This window comes from Chlamydotis macqueenii, chromosome Z, assembly GCF_036417535.1.
Source record: "Chlamydotis macqueenii isolate bChlMac1 chromosome Z, bChlMac1.mat, whole genome shotgun sequence".
In the NCBI taxonomy this organism is placed as follows: Eukaryota; Metazoa; Chordata; class Aves; order Otidiformes; family Otididae; genus Chlamydotis; species Chlamydotis macqueenii.
In genome coordinates this window covers 61163175-61175602 of record NC_141593.1, presented here as the reverse complement: position 1 = coordinate 61175602, position 12428 = coordinate 61163175, and the positions used below count along the sequence as shown (strand labels likewise).

At 38.1% G+C, this 12428-nt stretch overlaps 1 long non-coding RNA gene across 1 annotated transcript in view; it reads left to right on the top strand.

The window, feature by feature from the left end:
* The window catches only part of LOC147596371 (uncharacterized), a 39532-nt gene that overhangs the window by 4408 nt on the left and 22696 nt on the right, over nucleotides 1-12428 (top strand). The window contains exon 2 of the long non-coding RNA XR_015261426.1: nucleotides 7259-7355. This is a non-coding gene — a long non-coding RNA (uncharacterized LOC147596371). The remainder of the gene's footprint in view (nucleotides 1-7258; nucleotides 7356-12428) is intronic.

Sequence of the window (12428 nt, the reverse complement as noted above, 5' to 3'; positions counted from 1 at the left end):
TAGCTGATTGCATCAGCATTAATACTATTTTGCACAGCCATTAGAGGTGCTCAGCAGGTGACCGCTACATTATGTTTAATCTGACTACCTTTTATTATTCTCACAGAACTTTAACTCAGTACAATTACTGAAATGATAACATCATTCAGTATTTCTGTTTCAGCCTGTGCAAAAGCACAGAGCGACTTTGAGTGTGAAAGGGAGTTATCAAGTGTGTGAGCTTACTTTTAACCTTGCAGAATCTAGTATTTGAAGAATTTTTACCCGCTGAGTCCAGTTAGACAACGTTTACATCTAAATGTAAGGTCATACCTTGCAAAGTTGGTAGTGAGCAAACTGAACATGTTAGCAGCACTTTTCCTCTCTGTAAAATATGTATTTTCTGTTTCTCTTTAGTTGATTCTAAATTATTAAATTTCATTTGCCCGTATTTGAAAAATGTGTTTTCTTCCCATTGATACTTTACTATCACTGCTTCCGCTTTACCATCAGAATGTAGTTACTGTGGATTTGCAGTGGTGGTGTTGTATTTGGAAAACTCATTCTAGGTTACTTAATAACATGATCCCTTGTTAGGCTGTAAAGTGTGAGAGATGGACTTTGCTTTCATCATGTGACAAATGTCTGGTATTAAATTCACTGTAGGTTCTTCCAGTCAGTAGCTTTCCCAATTCAAAACATGTATAAAGTGTAAGGTTACTTCTTTGGTTGTGTTTACTGGGGGCTTTTTTATTTATTTCTGCAGTCTTGGTTTCCTGAAGGACTCTACAACATCCACAGTATGTTGAAATGCCATGTCACAAAAGTCCATTTGGTCATTGCTGTCGTCATCATACCTAAAGCCTTTTGGATACGTTTGTACACAGATGTCAATGTATGCTGTGGTCCTGTTTGGAAAATTTATATACTTGCAGAACAAATGGAAGCAGGGAAAAGAAAGGCAATGTCCAATTTTATGTTACCTGCAGTCCTACTTTCTGCTCAATATACACTTAATTGTATTTGAGCAGTTGTTTTTCTAATTTATGAGATGGCTGACTGCAGGAACGAGTTTGTGACAGAAGAATGGAGCAGTTGCTGAGGGAAGAGCATCTCACTCCTTCCTTCCTAGCTAGGACTAGAACATCTGCAGCACCTTCTTTTTTCCACTCCCCTCACCTTCGCATTACCCCTCCTTCTCATCCTTCCCTACTGCAGAGGAGACGAGACTCTTACTGTTGTGGGACTTGACAGCACCTCTAGGTCAGGTGGTGGAAGACAGGGAAGAATTCTGCGGCTCAGCTTTTGTCAAAGTAGGGAGTTATTCAAGCGATCCGTGCTCCAAGCCAGCTCTGGCTTGATAAGCTCAGCAACTGAGCAACTATTTGAAGTTATTCTCCAGAAAGTGCCAGGAAGTTTCATGAAATTTTCATTCTCTGATGTATAATTCTTCTCACTTCTCTCCTTTATCCCTTGTATTTCCATACCATTCAACCAAAAAATTAACTATGTTTTTGAGGAAAGGACTAGGCAATTTTAGATATAAAAACTAAGTTTAAGAGAAAAGGGTTAAGACTTTTCACATAGCCCATGAAGTCTTATCCCATTCAGAAAATATTTGTATAGAATTGAACTTCCTTCCTTCCAGCTGAGTAAAAGCCATCTCTGCAACCCAGTATATCAGATAAGTAGCTCTTGTATTAACAAAATGACATTTAAAAATACATATAGCACTGTAGACTGCTTTAAAGAGTTAGGATAATCAGACCATTTCTCAAGGGAGAAACTTTTTTTTCGTTCCATCTGCAACTTCACACATTCAAAATATCTTCTACATTAGAGTAGTCTCATGCAGAAATGGGAAATACATGGACAGTATGGTTTCTTCACTCCTGACCAACCTTTTAGATTCTTTATCTTTTTGGAAGGTCAAAACCAAGTTTGAAAAAGATCTGCTACCTTCAATTATGAAATCTCTGCTGTAACTATTATAAAGTATGTCCTTGAAGTTCTTTCTCAGGCTAATTTTTCTAGTATTAAAAATGTATCAGTGTTCAGGCTGGTCCCAATAAAACTAGAAGCCTGTCCTCTGGAGAAGAAGCTACCCGTAGGCATGGTAGGGTATTTTCACCTTTCTATTTTCACCTTTGCAATCATTACTGCAGAACAAATGAGGCACATAGGTAAGAGAGCTTCCTGTAGCATCTCAGGAAACAGCAATACAGATGTCAGATAGTGTTGATGTTCTCTCTTTAAATGTAAGCTAATTTCTTTTCCACATAAACACAGTAGGGAAGAAAATGTAATTTTCTTTTCTGCCAGCCTGCTGGAGTCACACACATACTCCATCTCAGAGAGCAGGTCCTAAAAATCAGGATGTTTTGTAGCTTGGTGAAGGAAAAACCAATCCCTCCCTTACAGTTGTCTAGCCATGAAATGTGAGATAACTCATTGGGTCAGACAGAATGAAAGTATGCAAGACACATGAATCTAGCCAAAACCCAATCACTGTCTTTGCAGTAGGAACATGAATCCCCCTCTAGGAAATAAAGAGAGACCCTTTCACAGACCCCTCTCTAAGAGCAGTGCACAAATGCCCACTGAACCCCTGCAACATCTACCACTGTCCTCTTTGGAGGAGCCAGCTGGCCATCTCCAGACTTTCTTATTCAGGCTTCTACTGCTATTTTGGCATATTAACAGCATTTGAGTGCTCGGGGGAGTGCACAGCATTTTGAGCCCTAGATCTTAAAGCTGCTTTCAGAATTAGCCTGAAGTCTTGAGGCTCAAATGCCGTTTGCTAGAAATTTGTAACAATTTCTAGGTGTTTATTGTGACCTTAAAAATTGCCTATACTTTACAATATGCTGGGCAGTTGTCATTTTAAGTCTTGTTTATGAAAATCCAGCATTTCATCTCTTAAATTTTCTAGGAAAAGGAGGATTCACTGCAAGCTAATGTCATCATATTTATTTGTCAGTCAGTTAACATTCAGTTGCCAGTTTGGATAAGTTTTTGTCCTGCTGCCCTCCCCATGCACATGCTATGTAACTGACAGCACTGTCATTCCAGGAGGTGAAACAGGTATGTGACTGTTAGATTAAAGCAATTCTAAGTGTCTACATGTGCTCTTTACTAACTCTGGAGAGCAACTTCAGCTTTGGCAATTTCTTTTTCAACTTCCTTAGGCTTGTTTGTGATTTATGCTTTATGCTTTATGCTAAGCATATTTTGCATAACAGAAAAAGGAAAAAAGACTTTAACATAAAGTATCCATAATTTTATTTGTAACATGAGGAGTCTGGTGTTCGTGAAAAAGAAAAGACGCATTATGAAAACCTTGGCTATAATTATTCACAAAAACTGCCTAGACTATTTTTACTCTGATCTACTAGAAATGTACTTTTTAAACTCCTGAAGAAAACTTACCAAATCAGTATTCAGTAGTAGCTAAAAGGAAATACCAGAATTATCCCTCTTAAATTTTCATATCTTCTAGACCTAGTGGCCGGTTTTACAAAAGTTAATAGTTTGGTTCTACCTTGTTTCATTTTTTTTTTTTTGACTGCCACGAACATGGACAGGATATCTAATTTACTATTGAATGGTATGACTTTGCAGAAAGTACACTCCGGCTTGTGTCTGCCTATTAGATTAGTCAGTGCTACCATGCAAAAAAAAAGCAATATCAACAAAAGTAGGTAAGATTACAGAACTATGTGCTGTGGCAATTCCATAAGGCTAGAAGTAGTTATAGTGAGGAATAAAAATAACATACTGCTAAATACATTTCCAATGCAAGTTAGAATGAACTGTCACCTTGTCACATATCTGGTTGAAACTGCAGTTCCCCCAAAGCTGGGTAGTCATTTGGGATTTTTTTTCCCCCTGACAGATACAACATTTTCCACAAAAAAGAATGGTGCCTGTTCCCAAGTTGTTACATGACAGAAGTAAATAATCTGAAATTGTGTTGGTGAAAATCAATAAAGCCCAGCTCTGCTTTCTCAAATAATCAGCTATTACTTCGTGATCCCAGTTCACACCCTTTTCAGGCTCCCTTCTGTGCATGAGGGTGTTGGAGGAGAAGTTTTTGTATTTCTCCTTCTGAGGCTGTTACATTTAACGTTAAACAAAAAAGTCACAGAATGCAGTCATGCCTTTGAAGTCTGGCAGCTAAGACTTGAAGGTGAATACCATCATTTCTGCTCCTGCAACAATGAATAGCTGTCTATCCAACACAGAAAAATACTAAAAGAGTGGCACAAGAATGTCTCTGCTCAGAATATGTTGTGCTGTCCTGTGGGGCTGGATCTCCCAGGCAAAGCTAGAAAGGGATTGAAAGTTTGCAATGCTCTGGGTGACTTAGTCTAACAATAGGACTAGTGGATAAGGGAGAGAATAATACCACCTACTATCAAATTATATGTTCATCTGTTTTCCTTTTATTGCAATAACTAAACCACTTAATTTTTTAAAATTACATTATATTACACATTGGGAGTTTCTGGTTTTGTCAGGGATGGAAAGGACTTTTAAATCAGTTTCATGTGAACTTAAACTTCCCAGTTTTCCTGAAGAAAAAGAAATTATTCACAGTTTTACTCCTTCCGACTTTGTTCAACTCTGTGTCAAGTGTAACGCTTTCATTTCTACAGGCAAGTATTTGCACAGACCAGATGTGTGTGCCAGAGAATGTTTGTTCATGTCTTTCTACCGAAGTAGCTCTTTGCAGATTTAAACATATATTTTGTAGGCAGAGTCTGAATATTTGCTTTTGAAAACTGTCCTAGAAGACAGGGCAGATATAATTGCAGAATCTAGGTCAGGATGATAAATCTACAGCAATACAGGAGGCATTAATGAAAAGCCATACAATGAAAGGTTTCATTTTCTAATGAAATGCAATGGCTTGTATTTGCAGAAAAGTGGCTGCTCTATGGTAGGCACAAACTCTGCCAATCTATGTGTGTCTACACGAGCACCTGTAGCTTTAGGACTGCAAGCAGACCAGGAAGTTAGGTGCTAAAGCACTGGAAATGGATGCAAAGTTCCCACACTGGAGGAAGAGCGACACTTCTGCCTATTATGTGGCAAAGTGTGAACCTACATGAAAATGTCCCCTGGTGTGCTCATAAACTATTTGTAAGTGGTTAAAAGCCATTCAAGTGGATCAGTCTTGCTTATTAGTCTCTGATCTGTAGTATAGAAGTAACTCACAACAATGGAGCTGGAAAAGAAAATGAGACAGCAGTCACTATGAAGGAATCCTGGAACTGTTGAGAGGAACTATGGGAGGCAGAAAGAATGGTAATGAGGGATTAAAAAAAGATGCAATTCCAAAACAGATGTGACAGCAGATGCTTAAAAAAATCTGAGACATGAGAAATGACAAGTGTAATTACAAGAATGAGAGGTGATATTTTGGTCAGCAATACAATATACAAAATAAATTGTCTAAATTCAATGTGCCACCAGCACCAAATTTCTTAAAAGTGCAAGAATGTCAGTAATTAAATGCCAATGATAAATTCTGGGAACAGATTTTATCCACATAGAATACAAGTATAATTTTGGCCTAAGTCCTGAACAACGGAAGTTGGCTTGCTGAAGTAAAATTCATGCTCTTTTAAGAACAGTTCTACTGGTGAGAAGATCTTGTCATCTTTGCAAATTTGATCTATGTCTTCAGGAGATGGAGGAGATGGCTGACCTGTCCTTTTGGTTGTGCTCAGCTTTAGAAGGCGGGTAAGGCCTGTAAGCACTGGAACTGTCGCTCTTTGTAATCTGTGGGGAGAAGGCAATGCCCAGGCTCCAAGTTTAGATGAGTATTCTGCCCTTGACAGGAGCTAATCAGAGATTCAGGAGAGTGCTAAGGACTTATCAGTAATACAGGGATAATCCATCCCCCTCGCTAGTGCTCACAGGAGCAGGAGAATGGTGATACATTCAGGCTGACTTTAAGTGACTTGGGTGGCAGAAGTCGGGTGACTGGTGTGGAAAGATCAGTCCATGTGGATGGAGGCGGGGACAACCACAGCTCTGCTGCTGGTAGGAGCCGCTTTCCAGTGCATCTCCCTGTTGGGGAGGGCATGCCTGGCTGATCTCAGCTCTGCTCCAGAGTAATTTTGGCAATGATGGCTATGAGACAATAGGTTGGGTCTCTCTTCCAAGGTCTGTTATTTGAAATGCTGGATTTAAATCAAAATTAATACCCCAGCTGCTTTTTAGTCTCTCTGAGCTAAAAACTCAAACTTAACAAAACAGTAATTTGCGAAGGTTCACATTTTATGAAAAAAAAAAGAATTCCATTATAAATTTAGAATATTCCCCTTTCTAAAATTTCATTTCCTTGGCGCTAACTTTTCTGGTGAGAGAGAGAAGACAGGTCCTGTTCTGTTTTTGTGTAATATGTATTTTATTTTTGGGCCCTTTTATTTAAAACACATTTTAAAACACATTTTGTCTTGTAACATTGAGGGGTGTAGAAATTTAGAAGATGACTCAAAAAAGCTAAGTGAGGAGGGCATGTAGTATGTTTATTTGTGGCTTTTAGTGTTTTCCATGCCTTGCCATGGAAATTATCTCTTTCTCAGTCTCCCTTAGCACTGAAGTGCCCTTCTTGGAAGGAAAAGTCCACTGCAGCACTTCAGAGAAGAAGGTTATTACATTGCCTCCAAAGTTATTAAGCTGTTTTCCTTGTTATTCTTTGTCCTATTACTTATGCATCTTTGGCTGCGAATACATACTAAAGCTGTTCCCTGAGCTACCTGCAGTGACAGATAATATTTGTACCTCAGGTGACTTTGTAAAAGAAGTTTAAAAATGTTCATTTATTATTACGTTAAAGCAGTAGTTTCCTAAGGTTCCCAAATCTATATTATTTGTTGAAGTGAAGTTTATCAACAATGTCCTAGCAAAGAACTCATAATTAGTGAAGACCAGCCCTCTCCAAAATAATTTTTGCTGTGAAGGCATGTGCAAAGGTAAACCCAGTTTACTTTTCATGAGACTTACGAATGTTTGGGTGTTTATAAACGCATGTGTAGCAGAGCAGTGCAGTCAAGGGAATAGATTTGTTTCTGCTATACCTGTGAAGAAAATGGCTCAAGCACTCAGAAGGTTATGCCAAACCCTTGGAGGCAATGTGCCATGTCTTTTGGAACTTCTTAGCTGATATATTTTACCAAATTGACAACTAGATCAGGTGCTGAGCAATTCTGGAAATTAAGTCAATTACTATGATACTGACAGATTTATTATTCTTTCTTAATTCTAGTACAAACATATATTTTTTTGGTACTAGGCAGAAGAATGGTGAAACTATTCTAGGCCTAAAGAAAATAGTGGCACGGTGGCAGTGCAAGCAAACACAGGTGAGTTCCCTGGATCTGAAGACTTTTTCTAAAATAATATAAAAAAGACAATGTCTTATTTGTAATGTTGTGGAGAAGATGAATACCAAATATGTGCGTAGTGGACCATCTGAGAAGACAGTATTAGGATAATCAGTAGTTTTGATTTAGGATGGCTGTTTTTTGTGATGGCATTCATTCTCTTGCAGCATTAAAGTGAGAGTATTAAATAGATATAGACATCATATTAAAAACAGATTACTAGAATTATGGTAATTCATGGAGGAGGGAAATATATGAAAAGAGGTGATAAATACTGAAATTAGATGTACTGGAAAACTGGAAGGTACTTTCTCAGTAATATATGATGGTGAACGCAAACAAGACATGCTAGGTGAGAAGATATTTCAAGGAGAAGCTTGAGAATTTTGCATATAAAATTTGAAGAACTGTGCACAGTATTATTCAGTTTGTCTACCTGCTGTAGAACTCTTGCATTTCTGTGTAAAGAGATTGCATAAATATGTTTACTGCATGAAGATGTTGTATATGTTCTTGATTATGTATGAATTAATGAAACAGGCAAGGAGATTCAAAGCAGAAGACTATCTCTGTTTCTTACAGACAGCAAATTCTTAGTTTATGTTTATTATAGTTGTCTGGCACAATGTAGCCTTGTAGGAATCTCCACAAGTAAAATAACCTGGTAACAATTTTGTATAATTCTTGAAATTTCCTATGCTAAGCAGTCATTCCTTTACATGTATTTTACTAAAGACAATCCCTCTCATTTTGGCTAACTGAAGGAAGATGAAAGAATAAGGTCACTGATTAATTTTAACAACAGTAGGGATTAAATTCTGAATAAATAGTTAATGGCAATGAATAATCATGAGTTGACTGTTAGCATTTTTTCCCCACAACTCCTGCATATAGGGATAATATTTATTGCAATACTGTTTCCAGCCCATCATGGACGTAAATATCCACTTTTTACAATAAACTGAGTAAAATCATTCTCCTTTGGCAGGGGGAATATCAGCGTTTTTATAACTTCTGTTTAAAAATTCTTTTGCTTTGTCCTCATTTTCTCTGAATACCTGCATTCTCTGAGTATCTCAAAAGTGAACTTTTTGGCCACTTAATTGCCTGTGTCCAATCAGCTTTTTACAGTGACCCAGTTTAGCACTAAGTACATGACCAAACCAGGCTGCAGATGTGTCATAATCCTGATACGTGAGACAAAGGATCAGTGAAGCATGGAAGACCATACTGGGCTGCATCAAAAGAAGCATGGCCAGCAGGCTGAGGGAGGTGATTCTGCCCCTCTACTCCGCTCTTGTGAGACCCTTCCTGGTGTACTGCGTCCAGCTCTGGAGCCCCCAACATAAGAAGGACATGGATCTGTTGGAGCAGATCCAGAGGAGGGGCACGAAGATGATCAGTGGGCTGGAGCCTCTCCTGTGAGGACAGGCTGAGAGAGTTGGGGCAGTTCAGCCTGGAGAAGGCTCTGGGGAGACCTTATAGTGGCCTTCCAGTATCTAAAGGAGGCCTACAGGAAAGGTGAGGAGGGACTCCTCATCAGAGAGTGTAGTGATAGGACAAGTGGTAATGCTTTTAAACTGAAAGAGGGTAGATTTAGTTCAGGTATTAGGAGAGGGTGGTGAGGCACTGACACAGGTTGCCCAGAGAAGTTGCAGCTGCCTCATCCCTGGAAGTGTTCAAGGCCAGGTTGAATGAGGTTTTGAGTAACCTGATCTACTGAAAGATGTCCCTGCTCAGGGCAAGGAGGTTGGAAGTAGATGATCTTTAAGGTCCCTTCCAACCCAAACCATTCTGTGATTCTATGTAGTGAGATGTAAAAATGCCTACTGGAGTTGGCCATGGTGATGAGAGAGGTAGAAGAAATATTCAAGATGGATTTGTTCTGGGCAGATACAAACATGAAGTGAGGGCTTAGCTACTCATTACGTGTAAGATTTTAGTCCTGGGCATCCCCAAAACCAAGTGACTTGAATAATTTAACTAATAGAAGGGAAATTATCTATATAGATAAGTAGCAGCTATGATGGAGGCCTTGAAGCCTTGAGTGCTGGTCTTACATCTTTCAACAAGTCCCCCATAAAGAAGGGATCCAGACAGACAATTTGAATACCTATCCCATATTGATTTCTAAGTAAAAGAAGACATGGGAAAAACAAATAAATAAGGGAGTATCAGCCAGTGTTTACCTATGTATCTGGTGATTGAGATAAAATAGCTGAATTACTAACTCCAGAACTCTTGCTGAAGACTGCGTCAACATCACGTAGCTGGCAAATGGCCAATATGATGCCAAGGTTCCTGGGATGAAAAGTGACACTACAGGCTGGTAAACCTGATGTCAACACTGCAAAACTGAGTAAAAATGTTAATAAAAGGTAGAAGTTATACACACATGGATTGATACAATGTTGGTGAAGAATCAACTTTTTTTTTTTTTCTTCCTCTTAAGGAGGGTTCCTATCTAAAAATCCAATGGATTTCCTTGAAATAAACACAATTGTGTTAACAAGGGACAGCCATTTAATACACTTGGATTTCCAAAAGGCATTTTAGTGAGACCCTGAAAGCAAGTTGTCTTTGCAGTAAATAATCATTACTTTTTCTTTTCCCCCAGTAGGTAATTTTTCTTAAGTGTTAGATTAGACTGTTATGTGGCAAGACCACAGCACTAAAATTTACTAAATAATTTTATTTATTGAGGTGGAATAGCAAGTCACTTCATCAAAACATTTCAAACGCACTAATTCTAACAGTGTTGGTTTTTTATTTTTCTCTGTGCATATACACTTTAAGAGTATATTTGTAAGTACTAAGAGGGTGTATAGCAGCCCTGGTAATCGTACTGCTCTTCCATCAAGACCCTACTGTAAATACATAAATAAAATAAAGGAAAACAACAGCTAAATATGATCAAACTCTGCATTAAATGCAGTGTACCTTTATTTTGCCTGTTGTGATGGCATGAGCTGTGTGGCAGGAATACCCCTTCTGAGATGGCTAGGTGACTAGTCGGGGCAAAGAAGGAGCCTGCTCCAGCAAACCATTCAGGGAACTCAATAATGAAAAAGCTTTTTTGCTCTGATTTTAGAGGAAGACTATTCACGTGACTGAGTTAGCTGAATAATCAGAGCAATTGGATTTAAAGTGAACAATAAATAGCCTTTTATCAGAAGTTATAGTTTCCTCAAGGATGATAGACAGAAAGGTTTCTTGTCTTTTGTACAGTGTTTTTCCTCCCTTCCCTTGTCACCTTATGTACATATAGTAATAATAGCTTGAGTTTTATACTTAACTATGTGCAATTGCAGGCTGATTTAATTTAAGAAAAAAAGGGGGGGAATAGAATCCTTGAGTTGCTTTTTGACGGAGAGTTCGTCAGTATTTTTCATGCAACGTTTTTCTTCACCTTCCCAAAAGGACTCATATGCCAAGCGTTTGCTTGTCATGGGGGAAAAAAAAAAAAAAGAAGTTTCAGATTTGGGGATTTTATTCCTTTTCCATTACACTCTGTCTCCTTCAGTAAACTAGATTTGGGAAACAGTTTTCGCTGACAATATTGATTTCAATTATACAAAGAGGGAAGTTATAGAAGGATTATTAAGAGAGAAAGAAGAAAAGAGGAACAGTGTTGAGAAATGCTGATCTTACCAAAAGAGGAGCACCACTGCAGTGGAGATATTCAGTTAATGAAAGATAAGCCTAATCCACTTTGTACATTAATTTCTCCTTTGAATTCTCTCCCTTTCATCTAACGAGAGTAGCATTAGCAAATAATAATCATGCTTATCTTGTAATCTTGTAAATGTAAGAAAAATAAAGGAGAAATGAAGAAATTGAACTTCAACATTTGCAGCTGGACTATAAATACATAGGACATCTATAAATATATAGGACATTGTTTTGTGTTCCCTTTGTTTTATTGTACTCCGTCACATGGCTAAGCCAAAGACAAAAAAGGATCTATTTTAGATTTAGTTACAGCTTTTGCAGCACTCAGTATTGTGGAAAAGACAGCTTTCTACTTCAATACTGCTTCCCATAATGTTTGTCTTTTGCAGATGAATTACAAAAGCTTTGATTTTAATTTGAGGGAGAGTGATGTAAAATTACTGAGGCATCAGAGAACTGGATAATCCTTCTAGATCTCTTTTTCACAAATTGAGTTAAGAGCTGGATGACACAGTATGGTTTTTTATTGCATAATATGTGTGACCATATCTTATGTTCATTTGCTTAATTCATTGGTCTGCTTCCTGATAAATGCTTTGCTAAACAACTTAATCTTTCTGTATCTTTTAAACCATTTATTTTTCTCAGAAATGGCTTTAATATTTATCTGTCTTATTTTTTCATAGATATACTTTCCACTTTAAAAAGGCCTGAATTTCAGAAGGTGCTGAGAATCCCATCTTATGTATCGGACCGTGTGAATGCATGAGGTTGATCACTGAAAGCAGTCATTGCAGGCCAGTGAAGGTCTTTGTCTTACTCTCTGTCCTATGTAACTGCAGCTGATGCAAGGAGAAATAGCAATCCCTGTATAAAGTCCCTATCAGAATTGTGTTTGAGCCTACTTTCTAGTCATCTGTTTTCAGAAGTATGTAAGCCAAATTCCTCACCTCAAAATCAAGTATTCAAGTAGGATCAAATGCTTATAAGAGTAAGTGAAAAGATATTAATTTCAATAGATGCTGGGTCAGACCTCTGTACAGTATCAGATGCTCTACCCTCTCTGTATCTGTGACATTAGCATATTATCTCATGAAGCTACTCTGGTTTCACAGTGCTGAGCATTGCAAAAACCTAATTTTCACGTAGTGGAACCCTGCCTTAAGCACCTAGGCTCCCTGTGTGGGAGAAAGAGGTATTTCCAAACAGGATCCACAGGAGCTAGCTAATAGGTAAACACAAGCGTAAAAAAAAAATATTTTGTCTGTGGCCTGTTCCTCAGGTTAGTGAGACACAGAGGTGAGCACCTCTCTCTACTTTGAATTCAGAGCCTGAAACCTCTTCTGAACGCACATGAGTATAAAAGAGAGCCAGAAACAG